Source organism: Balaenoptera ricei, chromosome 4, assembly GCF_028023285.1.
Source record: "Balaenoptera ricei isolate mBalRic1 chromosome 4, mBalRic1.hap2, whole genome shotgun sequence".
Taxonomy (NCBI): domain Eukaryota; kingdom Metazoa; phylum Chordata; class Mammalia; order Artiodactyla; family Balaenopteridae; genus Balaenoptera; species Balaenoptera ricei.
The window spans coordinates 72736494-72750654 of record NC_082642.1 but is presented as its reverse complement, the minus strand read 5'-3'; the positions used below and the strand labels follow the sequence as shown (position 1 = coordinate 72750654).

Here is a 14161-nt window from a genome sequence, read left to right as displayed (position 1 = left end):
CTTAAATAGTCTGTGTCTTGCAGCTCTCTCAGTTGTAAGCCACTATTATTACACTAATAACAAGCCCTGTTGATGTGGTGGTAAGGTGTTGGAGAATAAAAGCATCCTATAATCTTATAATTAAATCTGTTTTTTAGTGAACATGAGTCCCTGGGCAGTAACCTTCAATAGCATTTCTAAGCTTTTTACTTTTCTTCCCTTTACCTTAAACAAGAAATCTCAAGGGGGCTGGAGTTGACTAGCTGCCCTTCCTCCAGGTCAGAAAAGGCTCTGGTAGTCTCCTCTGAGGGCTGGCCTTTGTTTTGGAAAACACTCTGGGCATATTTTAAATGGCTAATTTTCCCCATCCCCTACCAGAAACAGGACAAAATGTTTTGGTCATTTGGACATTTCATGCTAAGAACAGTTTAAATGAATCCAAAAGCTTTTTGATATATTATTTTTATTATCATCCAATTAAAAAATATTTTTTAATTCATTGTAATTTCTTTGTTGATGATGCATTATTAAGAATTATGCTGCTTATTTTTCAAAGATTTGGGGATTTCAACTGTCAATGCCATCCAGCCAAAGACTCTCAGGTAAATATCTGTGATTGAACAAGTTGAGCTTATTATTCACTACAGCAAGGCAGAACTTACACCATGGGGAGCCATGGGGCATCTTAGTAAGAAGGTGTTAAAAAGGACCAATTATAGGATTAGTGTTTGGTTGAGTAATTTTGGAGAAGGCTTAAGGAAGTGAGAGTTTATCCTAGATTAAGTACTATAGAAAAAAGAACAATTTTATGATTGGTTATTTCAATAAATCTCATCTATATGCAGGGCAGTCTGGAGAGGGGCTGCAGCTGTACTTGACAAAGTAGCAGTAATCACTCATATTAGCTGGAAGTGGGGGATGTTGGTGTTTTGTTGGTTGTACACTGACCTTGTTTTTAATCTGTATTTAGACAAAATTATGAAGTAGATTGCCTTGTTTCACTCCATCACAGTCTCATAGTGATCTTGTATGATGTTGGTATTCTGTGAGATTGTTTTTCTCCAATCAGAGAACCACATGGCCTAGCTGGGAGCACCAGGAGCTCTAACCCTGAGGCCTGCTGTGTCAGACCAGTGCCTGGCTATCAAGGTCTGCTTTTGATTTTTTTCGTAATTTATCTTTCAGTTATGGGTTTCTAGTTTATCCCCACTGTGGTCGGGGAACACAACGTGCTCTGTATGATCTCAGCCCTTTATATTTGCTGAGATGCTTTATGACTTAGCATATGGTCTATTTTGGCAAACATTTCATGTACACTTGAATAGAATGTTTATTCTGTACTTGTTGGGTGTAGTGATCTATACATGTCATTGAGATCAAGTTTGCTAATAATTTTGTTCATATTTTCTATAGTGTTCTAATTATATTTTACCTTCTTATTCTAATAATTAAAGAAAAGAGTGTTTTAAAACCCCCATATGATTGTGGAAATGTATATTTCTTCTTTTGGTTCTGTCAATTATTGTTATATATGTTTTGAAACTATGTTATTAGGTATATATACATAAGAGAATGTTATATCTTCCTATTGAACTTACTATTGTGAAATGTATCTCTTTATTTCTGGTAATATTTTTGTGTCAAAAAATGTTTGTCTAATGTTAATACAGCCACTCCATCTGCCTTTTGGCTAGTTCTTGCAAGGTATATTTTTTCCATCATTATACTTTCAAGCTATGTGTGCTATATTTCAGTTGTGGCTTCCATAACTTCATATAGTTGTATTTTGTTTTTATCCTGCTGACAATCTTTGTTTATTAATTGGAATTTTATTCTATCATATTTAATGTAGTGACAGTATATTTGGGTTTAAGCCTTCCATGTTGTTAGTTGTTTTCTGTTTTTCTAATATCTTCTTTGCTTATTAATACTTCTTGCTTTTTCAACTTAACAGGGATTTTTTATTATTCCACTTTTTCTCTACTCTGTCACCATCTAATTTATATATTCTTTTAGTATTCCCTTAGGAATTACTCTGGGGGTTACAATATTCATCCTTCATTTAATATAGTGTGCTGTAAATAACTACATTTGCTACTTCCTAAACGATAGAAAAACTTTATAACACTTTAACTCCATACCTTTTGCCTTTTAAGCTATTATTTTTGTTATCTAGTTCAAATTAACAAGTCTTTTCTTCTTATTAGTGCCTTGAAACAGTCCATGCAGATAAATATTTACCTACTTATTTTCCCATTTCTGGTACTCTTCATTCCTTCCTGCAATGCCATGCTTTCATCTGAGATAATCATTCTTCCCAAAGAACTCCACTTAATATTAATTTATTTAACAGTTTTTGAAGTGCAGGTCTCTTGTCAACAAATTCTCTGTAAAAATGTCTTTATTTTGCCTTTGTTGGAAAGACTCTTTGGACTTTGAATAAAATTTTAGATTGGCATTCCCCACTCCCCCTCCCACCCCACCCCGCCCCAGAATTTGAAAGATATTGTTGCATTGTATTCTAGCTTCCATTGTCTTTGTTGGAAAATTAGCCTTCAGTTTTGTTGCTACTTCTCTAAGGTAATATGAGGTATTTTTCTCTCTCTGTCTATTCTGTTTAGCAGTTTGACTATGACATGCTTGTTTGGTTTTATTCACATTTACTTGTTTTCATAGGGGTTCTTAAGTACATAGTTCAATGCCTTTGTTTAGTTTTTGGGTTTTTTTTTTTTTTTTGGCTACTCTATGCAGCATGTGGGATCTTAGTTCCCCGACCAGGATCAAACCTGCGCCCTCTGCAGTGGAAGCGTGGAGTCTTAACCACTGTACCTCCAGGGAAGTCCCTTTGTTTAGTTTTTAAAATTGGATATTCTAAACCAGTATCTCTTTCAATATTGCTTATTTCTCATTCTCTTTCACCTCTCTTTCTGAACTCAGATCTCTTTTTCCACAGCCTAGGAAGACTGCTGCTTTCTGCTTGGGTCCTAATCCTTCATGCTATTTGGAGTAGAAAATATTTTTTTAAATTTATCTCATAAAAAGTAAAGGAACTTATTCCTTCCCTTTACCACCCCAAAAACTTCCTGTGGTCCCACCAAGAGTAATTCTTGGCTCCCTTGGAATTACTGAGGAAAAATGATCTATCCTTCTTTCCATCTCTCTCTGGCTCTTCTTATAGGTGTGGTCATTTTTATCAAACTGGTGATGTAATGATAAATTGACATTTGCTTTTCCATTTTATACAGTTAAGGTGCTAAACATTGTGATAATTTAATAACAATAGACCAGATCATAGAACTTTCTAGGTGAAAGGAGTTTTTAAAAAATTATCCAGTTAACTTAGGAAGTGAGGACAGTAATGCCCAGAGAGGCTCTGTCATTTATCTGTGGTCATGCAGAGATAAAGTATTTGTATTAGATAAAATAGTTCCTTGCATTTTATACTTTTCTTTTAAAACTAATGGCCATTGTCCGTGTCTTTGTTCTATACATACAAATCAGAGAAAACAGGCGAAACCTTTTGTGAACAACCTTGCCTGTCAGTGTATCCAAAACTACCATTAACACTAATGAAAGTCATCCATGTGAGCCTGGTGTCATCAAGCAGAGAATCACTTCTTTAGTTTTTTCAAGACTTCTGAGGGAATTTTCCCTCTTAGAATATTTAATTTTTTCTCTTTCTGGTGGAAAGTAATTTTTTTCCCCTGATATTTCAGTGATCACGAGGCAGCTGGTCTCACCTAAAAACAACAACAATAAAAAGCAAGTGTCAATGTGACTGGGGGAAAATGCTAGTCTATGTCTGAGAGGGCTGTAGGTTGTCATCATTTTTAAAGAGCTAGCAAAAGCTAAAGCTACGGATGTCAGTGATTGTAAATTTTTTTCCAGTGATTGTCATCAAAAGATGGCGCTGTACATATTTTAATGTGTCTACCTCCTAACTCAAACGGTTGCTTTGGAAAAAGGATGAAATTCTGACAATACTTAGATGAGCTGAAAATACTTATGTGATCCTCTTGTTATAATAAAATCCACCAGTGTTGAAAAAATAGAAATAATCGATGCATGGCTTTTAAAAATTCAGTCTCACACATTTAGGAAGAGATTCTACTGCATTCCTTAGGCAACAGCCTTGTGGGTTCTGAGAAATAAGGAGAGAGTAAGAAATATTATCCAGTTTTAGTAGATAGAATTGCTCGTTACAAATAGTACAGGATAACAGGGGGAAGAAGCATTGATTAGAGAAAAACATTCTTTGGACTGGTCAAAATAGCTGAATGAGAATTGAAAAATCAGTTAATCGACTACATAATTTAGATAGCTCATGACTAACAAACGACCTAATATTCTATAAAGCGTGACAAATGTTAGGAAATTCACTAAAATTGCTGAAGCCAAATTACACATTTTAGTAGAAATATTTCAACCACAGAGTCTAGTGTAATACCTCAACTTTGATCTGCAAAGTTGGATCAGATATGTTCAGAATAAACATCAAGTTAGCTTTAGGCTAGAGACCTCTTTGGCTTTCCTAGAAACAACGGTGGGCAGTGGGGCACTAGATAATAACCTGTGCCCTGAAACATACCAGGTGCTAACTCTGTGCCCCCAAATGACAAAGCCAGGCACCTTTTTGGTCCATTGGAATATTCCCTAATTTCTTCTCAAATGCCCCTTGAAAGGCAGGTCACTTTTCTGTTTTCTTTCTGTGTAGCTTTTTTGGTACTTGGCATTTCTCAGGATCCCAAAAGACATTGATGTAAGACCTAGGAAAGCCTGTCTACTATTGGTTCCCAATTTCCTTCCTAGAAATGTCATAATTCAGTACCCAACATCCTTGTCATCATTGTTCTATGCTTTCCAGGCTCCTAATTTTCCACAGATCAGAACCAACATTTCTCACCTCCTTTTCCTTTTTAACACAGTCACCCAGTAGATTTGAAGTCTTCGAATTTGCAAGAAACTATTTTGGACACTGTATATTCTGACTGAAAAGATTAAGACCTACAAACTTCTTGTTCTTGTGGACTATACATTCTACATGAAAAGACAATAAACAAAAATAAATAAATAAATAGTTTTATGTAAGAAGTAATACAAAAATTCAATAAGATAATTTGATACCAAGAAAGAACATTTTTATAGAATGGTTTCAGGGTGCCTGTTAGAGGACCTAAGATTTCAGCTGGTGAGAAAGAGTCATCCAAGCAAAGATCAGGAGCTACAGCATTTGGGAAGCTGACCAGCTAGTGCAAAGGCTCCGAGGCGGGAATGAAATTGACAAATTGGAGGAACAAAAAGAAGAATGAGTCTGGATAAGACAGAGAAATGGAGAGAGTAGATAATTCGAGGTAGGAAAGTCAGTAGGAACCAAATTTTGTAGGTCCTTGTAGACCACAGCACAGAGGTTGTATTTTATCCGAAGGGCAATGCAAAGATGTTAGATAATTTTAGACAGAAAAGTAACACTATCTGATTAATATTTTTAGACAATCCCCATGGCTTCTATGTGGCGAATAAAATGCAGGTGTGGTCTTGGGGCAATCATAAGGTCTTTTAGGATGCCGGTTACATGCATCCTAGCTGATGCCAGGCAACAGATGAGGGTGACATGACCAAAGCTAGTAATATTAAGATGGAGAATAACAGATAGATTCATGATAGAGTTTGGAGGCATAGTCCACAGGACTTGCTGATAGAAAGAAGGCAATCTTGAGGAAAAGAGAGAAATCAAGATTATTGATTTCCTGAAATGGAAATTCTGAAGGAGAAACATGTTTTTTGTTCATGGTTTGGATTACCCACATTTGTATTAAGATTTCAATTCTGGTGCTTGGCTCCTATTTTGCTAGTATGCAGCTAACTGTAATTCCTCTTGATCCACTCCCAGAATTCTTTATAGTGGAGACCTCCTGGCAGTACACCCTAGACTGTCCAGAGACAGGTTCTCTCCAAGAAGCTTAATAAAATGTAACCTTTAGAACCTCTCACAGACATTGGCTCCTACTAAGGTCCAAAAAGGAGCCCTGGCAATGTGTTCATATGTTTCTGTAACATTTGAAGTTCTACCATATTGGTTAAAATAGTTTCCTAACTTCCTTAAGCTTTCCTTAAGTGGGTGGCCTTAGAGGGCCCTTGGATCCAGCTATTGTAAGTTGAGTTGGGGCTATATTTAATTTAAGTTTAGTGGAATATAGTGGCTTGTGGTAACTTCCATGAAGAATTCTGTTGGAGCGATATCTACTATGAATATTGCTGCTCACTGTACCACACCACGCAAGTGTAGGGTTGGTGGGTGCATTTCAACATGAAAGAGTTTTACTGGCAGTGGAGGCTATGGAAGGAGGAGAATCAAGGTATAAAGTACATGGAAACAGAAGTTAATCTGTGAAAAATGCTCCCAATTTTTACATAGGTTGAATTGATTCCTATTAATGCTTAGACAAAATAGAAGTTTCCTCCTAGCAGGAATATATTTGATAATGCAGCATACACAATCTAAATGCACCACACAATTGCTTTTTCTTTTTTGACAAGAATTAAGCACAATAGAATTTATCAGAATCTCTTTGTAAGGCACAAATATGCAGCTAATAATACAAACATGAAGGACATCTCTGTTATGTCATATGTTTTATGCATCCCCAAATTATCTACAATCAAACCAAAATTTGATCAGCTCGTTAGAGGAAAGATTGAGTTATCTTTATCTTCTGTCTATAGGAAATATTTCAAAACCATTGTCCTATGATAATTGTTATAATACCTTTTTTCTTCTAAATAAATATTCATTATTGAACATACTTTTGTTTCTGTAACCCTGTAATAAAAAATAGGGCCCTTCAAATTGTTAAACTTTAGGTTTCACAAAATCTTCAAACCCATGTTTCTGTTTGAAGTCAGAGATAATATTGATGAAATTCAAGAACATTACCTCTTTTTCAGAGCCACACATGTTTGGATCTATTAAATAAACACCTGTCTGATGCCATAAAAAGGCAACTGCCAGGTAGTCCAAGAGACAAATCTTTCACTTTCCATCTTCTTAACATTGACTCGTGTATACAACCCCTTGAAGTTTGTGGTCTACTTTTCACTTAAGGATTTTCCTTAGCTCTTATATGAATCTCACATGTTCAGATAAGTTACCTTTGTGGTGACCCAGAAAATTAAAATGGCTATACCAACAATATTTAAAATTTCCTTACTATTTGGAGTGGAGTGTATTTAACATGCATCTTGGGTTTTGTTTTGGTAGGATTGGGTTTTGTTCTTTGTTTTCCGGGTTTTTTTTTTGTTGTTGTTGTTAAAAATATTTAAAAACAGTCTTGGTTTTAAGTTAGCCAAAGCTTTATTCCCTACTTAGAATCTAATAAGTGTACAAACATCTTTGTCTTTCAAATTCTACCCCTAAAGGTGTGAGGAAAGTCTGTGGAAAAAATGGCTACAAAATGGTTTCGTATTTTTACTCCAGATGGGCTGGTGAAGCATAGCCTGTTCTCAAAGAAGATCTTAAAGTCAATACTGAAATAGAAAAACAACCGGATGCTATTCTGCCTTATGTTCTATCAAGCAAATTGACAGATTATGATTGTCAAAGCCTTATTACTGGCAGTGCCGAAAAGAACATAATTTAAATTTCAGATCCCTTGATGCAGTTCAGGAAAAGTTCTATAGATATTATAACAATTGGACTCAAAGAATATTAAGCTTAAAATACCTGGGTGTTTTGTTTATTTCACAAGTGTTACTAGGTATCTAAAAAAAATATTATCTTCATAATTTACTGTGTTGTTTTAAAAGATTTTAATCAATAAGAACAATAAGAACGATTATGAATAGAGAATACTGTCAGGCACCCTGCACACTTAAATACTGAAGAAGTAAAAATCTCCCAGTACACTTCTCCCAGAGAAGTAAAGTTCTTAAAGGATATGAATTTTGTGCTAGGTCTCATGAAACATGATGGGCAAAAGTTGCTCAAAGAACATAAATTCAAAGATTAAATGAATTAGTACAAATAAATAAATTTCATCAATTTAAAAGGATTTAATTTATCATCTGGAAAATGTTTATGATAAAAAAATGCCAAAAAAAAATGCAGCGAAATATTCAAGGATAAGTCAATTTGGCCTTCCCATACTTTAATCCATGTTCAAGTCATATCTCCCCAGTGGTGTGCTGGTAAATATTTAACAACCAGCTCTCTGGGGGAAAAAGCCCTGACTTACACTGTTGCAGATTCCCTTGGCATAAATAAAACCACATCACTTATGTGAAGCTACAACTGATGTCACTGAATGCAGAGTTGGGGAGAGACATGCAGCTGCACATTAATATATAGTATTTCTACCATACAAATACAATAAACTTAAATAACCTTAAGAACATAGGTAAGAGTCAAAGTAAAATAATTAGGGAGTGATGAATTCTGACTGTTCATTATCTTTCTTTTTACATGATTTATTTAATTGTAAGGCTATATAATTCTATTTTTAATGATGATGAGTTTAACCATCAGCTTACAAAATTTAACAATAATTTACCAATAATCTTGTAGGCCTGTACAAACCAGTCTCAACACAACACTACTTTAGGCCACATAACATATTAAGCTTTATCCAAGCGCAGTGTGGAAAGGAGGCTTTAAGAAGGGGAGAAAATGTATTATATTTTCACTTTTAAAAGCTCATCCATGAAGCTGTGTGGAGAATAGGTTGGAAGGAGACGAGAGAGGAAACGCAGAGCCAGTGAGGAGATTACTGGTGTCTGCTCTCTAGAGGCACTCTGATCTCTGATGTAATATGGGCTTCAAAGGGTATAAAGCCATTTTCTTCTGACTTCAGTAAAAGCATATTTAGACATTTACAAGAAAACCATAAGGGAAACACAAACAAAAAAGAAAATGCAGAATAATGGAAACTCGCTTTACTTCCAAGCTATAGATTGCCTCCTACCTCAGAACTAGCCACAGACAGTTCAGCTGCTCAGGTTGGGTTCCAGAAAACACAGCCCTAATCCTTAAAAAACACCAAAAAACAAAAAAACAGACTTAATTCTTTCTTATTTGTTTGCCAGATGCATATTTACTCCCTGCTTCTGTAATTATTATCCTGAAGTAACATCTTTGCTTGTACCCGTCAGCTGCTAAATGGTTTCCTAGCGCTTTTACCTCATTGCACAGGTCCTCCCGAGCAACCTGTGTTTCTTCTCCTTCATAAAGGAGGCCAATTCTTTCACGTCAGAGCACTTTTATGGTGCTTTGCAATTGACACAGCACTTCCACCCACTTACTTATCTCATACTAACGCTTTACGGTGGGGCAGTAGGTACTACATTCGATAGGGATACCTCCTAAGAGTTGTGGGAATTTCATAGTTGAGAATCTCAAATAGCATCACATTTCAGCCATAAAATGCAAAGAACCAGTAAAAATTTTTAAGCAATTCTATAAGTATAGAGTGAGTGCCACATATAAAGTTATTACAATATACTCCATTATTAATATTTAACTGATAGTGGAGGTTTTCAAACTGGTGTGTGGAGACTTCCCAAGGAATGTGCGGGTACTTGATAGTTTTAGGAAAACTATTTCCAGACCATAAACTTCCATAGACACCGTTTCCTAAAATTAATTTCCCTGACAACCGATAACTCAAACAAGTCTTCTCTCCAATTTCATCTTTTATAATCACTCATTTTTCACTTTATGAAAGAAAAGCATGCCTCTCACTTACTCCTAATGTTATCATGATACATTGTCATAGAATAGAAAAATCTGAGTGTCTAATATTAGGACAATTTGAAATATCATTGTAGGTATTGGGAAAGTGAATGATCTAAATTAATAGGCAATAATTCTTTTCAAATCCAGTACTTGTGTCTTTCAACAAAATTGAAGGAGATTCTGACTGAGTTGTTGGCTGATATGTTATTAAAATAATTTTTAATGATAAATCATTAGGCACATAACTTGGAAAGTGTTCTAAGACGTGTGTGTCAATACGTATAATAAAACTCTCGCCATTTCCTTCAGTATTTTTATGTGGACAACATTTTTTACCACTTCCATCTATGAAAACAAAAATAGGAGTAGAGTTAATGCTGAATCTTGGCTCAGTCTAGTAGAAAGTCATATTCATCCACAGATATAAGCTTTGTATATCTTAAGATACAGATTCCCAATAATTTTTTTCTTTTTTGCTAATAACATATCAAACTATATTATATAGCTATGTTGTTTCTATCTATTGCATACTACTATAAGTTATAATGATAATTAAACTCAAAATATTTTTTAAACAGAACTTTATAGTCCCAGGAAGTTTACAAAAAATTAAGTGCAAACATTTTTGTTGTAAAGAAATATGATAGAGTGATCAGTAATTGACTTTCAACCATAAAATGTAATTAAGATAAAATTCTGAGGGTACATGAAATGAAAATATGAGTTTAAGGAGGTAAAATTGATGCAACATCTTCTTACAAAGATCTTGTTCATGTATTTTTGTAATGAATAATGGTGGTTATCAAGTCATTATGATATAAGGACTCTTTGGAACCAATTTAAGAATGACAATAATTTTATTTAAAATTGCCAATATTTATAGCTTGCTAAAAATTACAACATTTTTCAAGTATTTAAACTTATGACATACAATTTTACATGTCAGTTTAAAATGTGTGAGGGGCACGTCATTTTTCAACATTCTTTTAGGGTATACATAGGAAAAAATTGCTGAAGATTTCTGCTTTTCATTGAAAGACATCATTAGATTGAACATCTTCATGTATTTTTTCATTTCTATCCACCAGCATCAGCAGCTGGTTATGTTTTTTTCCTCCCAGAAAGCCACATACTTCTTTTTTAATTGCTTCAAGAGACTTACTGTGTACACAGGGTCAAGCAGAAAACAACGAACCATGTGGCTAGTTGCCTGCTGAGCAGTTAACAAGGCTCACGCCCCCAGCTAACTGGCTCTCTTCTGCACAACAGCTCCTTAGTACACAAGCCTCAATTTTCTCAATTTCATGCCTCGGTAAGATTACAAATCACCACAGGTCATGGTCCGTCATGGTCACTTGCACAGGCTTGATTCCATGAACATTAAATTTGTAAATACTATGGAGCTACTGAAATTCCCCATTTACAGATGAAGAAACTGATATTCTGACAGGCTAAGAGATTGCCCAGATTTACACAATTGGTAAAAGGCGATCCAAGTCTCAAATCTATAACTCTGAATTTATAGTTAGTACACGCATAGCCAAGCACACATACGTACACATATGTGTGTATGTATATACACATATTATGTATATCTAGCACTGTGTTTGAGTATGTGTATAATATAAGCCCAAGCTCATATTACCCCAGTGGAACCGTTGCATCTCAACATGCCTTCGCCTCAGAGACTCTATTGCGTGAAACACCGAGAAGGGGCCCTTTGAGATGGGCTCTTTTGTGCTGCAGGAAAGATAGAGAAGTGAGGAACTGGAGGACAACAGGCCTCTGCCGACCACAAGCTTTGATTTTCAAATCTCATAGTTAGGAAAAGTGAGTGTGTAGGCGGAGACTGGGGGCTGTTTTTTCACATAGGACTTTGTATGACATCAGGACACAGAAAAGATGAGTAGGCCTTCTGGAAGCCCAGATTTGAACCAGGGGGGAAGAGGGTCATTTTTCTCATCTCTGCACAGAACACAAACTGGTCTGTGTTGTGGAGAGGCTGGAGGGCTGGCAGCGCTGGGGGTATCAGGAAAGGGCGCCTTGACCAGGATAGTTGTCGTTCTCATGGTGCACAGGAGCAGCAATGGCAAGGTTATCCTCAGAGAAGTCCATAAGTCCTTGGAGACCAGTAATGAGCTAAGAGCGAAAAAGGAATACAGTATAAAAATGGTAGTGTATAAATAAGCACACCAGCTGGTGGGCTGGTTCAAGACAACATGTAAGACTCCAGAATGCTTTGGAATGCTTCCAGACAATTTTCACGGCCCTAGTGTTTTACCCAAATAGGTAGAGTTAATGACCAAGAAAAACTGTATTATTAATCTTGTTGTGATCTTATTTATATCCATACTCTAGCAAGGCCTAGGTATTTGGAGATTGCATATGCATTCACACACATGCACACAAATCCTCATAAACTCATACATTCCAAAAAAAGTATACATATATATACATAAAGTATTTTGATAAACCATAAATTCTTCTAACCTTCCTCCCTTTTTTACCTTATCTTTATTAGCCAGATGTTCATTCATTAAACAAATATTTATTGAGTAATCATTGTATTAGGAATAAAATTATGAGCAACACACAAAGTCCGTGCTAATATCAAACTAATATCCTAGTAGAGGAGATGAATAATAAACAAGTAAAAAAATAATGGTATGATTTCCAATAGTGATCATATTATGAGGTTGGAGTTTCTTTACATGGACATAAGAAAGATCTCTATGGGAAGCCATCTGAACAGAGACCTGAAACCCTTATTTGAAGATCTAGTGCAATGGTTTGCAACCTTGCCTATAGATTAGCATTACCTGGGAGACATTTTCTTCATGTGTAAAATACTTTTATTCTTTATTTTTTCTAATTTTTGAACTTTATTTTATTTATTTTTTTATACAGCAGGTCCTTATTAATCATCAATTTTATACACATCAGTGTATACATGTCAATCCCAATCGCCCAATTCATCCCACCACCACCCCCACCTCCCCACTGCTTTCCCCCCTTGGTGTCCACACTTTTGTTCTCTACATCTGTGTCTCAATTTCTGCCCTGCAAACTGGTTGATCTGTACCATTTTTCTAAGTTCCACATATATGCGCTAACATACGATATTTGTTTTTCTCTTTCTGACTTACTTCACTCTGTATGACAGTCTCTAGATCTATCCACGTCTCTACAAATGACCCAATTTCGTTCCTTTTTATGGCTGAGTAATATTCCATTGTATATAAGTACCACCTCTTCTTTATCCGTTCATCTGTCAATGGACATGTAGGTTGCTTCCATGACCTGGCTATTGTAAATAGTGCTGCAATGAACATTGGGGTGCATGTGTCTTTTTGAATTACGGTTTTCTCTGGGTATATGCCCAGTACTGGGAGTGCTGGGTCATATGGTAATTCTATTTTTAGTTTTTTAAGGAACCTCCATACTGTTCTCCATAGTGGCTGTATCAATTTACATTCCCACCAACAGTGCAAGAGGGTTCCCTTTCCTCCACACCCTCTCCAGCATTTGTTGTTTGTAGATATTCTGATGATGTCCATTCTAACTGGTGTGAGGTGATACCTCACTGTACTTTTGATTTGCATTTCTCTAATAATTAGTGATGTTGAGAAGCTTTTCATGTGCTTCTTGGCCATCTGTATGTCTTCTGTGGAGAAATGTCTATTTAGGTCTTCTGCCCATTTTTTGATTGGGTTGTTTGTTTTTTTAATGTTGAGCTGCATGAGCTGTTTATATATTTTGGAGATTAATCCTTTGTTGTTGATTCGTTTGCAAATATTTTCTTCCATTCTGAGGGTTGTCTTTTTGTCCTGTTTATGGTTTCCTTTGCTGTTCAAAAGCTTTGAAGTTTCATTAGGTCCCATTTGTTTGTTTTTGTTTTTATTTCCATTACTCTAGGCGGTGGATCAAAAATGATCTTGCTGTGATTTATGTCAAAGACTGCTCTGCCTATGTTTTCCTCTAAGAGTTTTATAGTGCCCAGTCTTACATTTAGGTCTCTAATCCATTTTGAGTTTATTTTTGTGTATGGTGTCAGGGAGTGTTCTAATTTCATTCTTTTACATGTAGCTGTCCAGTTTTGCCAGCACCACTTATTGAAGAGACTGTCTTTTCTCCATTGCATATCCTTGCCTCCTTTGTCATAGATTAGTTGACCATAGGTGCGTGGGTTTATCTCTGGGCTTTCTATCTTGTTCCATTGATCTATGTTTCTGTTTTTGTGCCAGTACCATATTGTCTTGATTACTGTTGCTTTGTAGTATTGTCTGAAGTCAGGGAGTCTGATTCCTCCAGCTCCATTTTTTTCCCTCAAGACTGCTTTGGCTATTCGGGGTCTTTTTTGTCTCCAAACGAATTTTAAGATTTTTTGTTCTAGTTCTGTAAAAAATGCCATTGGTAATTTGATAGGGATTGCATTGAATCTGTAGATTGCTTTGG

General features: G+C 35.7%; 1 long non-coding RNA gene across 1 annotated transcript in view; it reads right to left on the bottom strand.

The window, feature by feature from the left end:
- Positions 1-10855: 10855 nt before the first annotated feature.
- The window catches only part of LOC132365315 (uncharacterized), a 796238-nt gene continuing 792932 nt past the window's right edge, over positions 10856-14161 (bottom strand). Inside the window, exon 7 of the long non-coding RNA XR_009503074.1 lies at positions 10856-11845. This is a non-coding gene — a long non-coding RNA (uncharacterized LOC132365315). The remainder of the gene's footprint in view (positions 11846-14161) is intronic.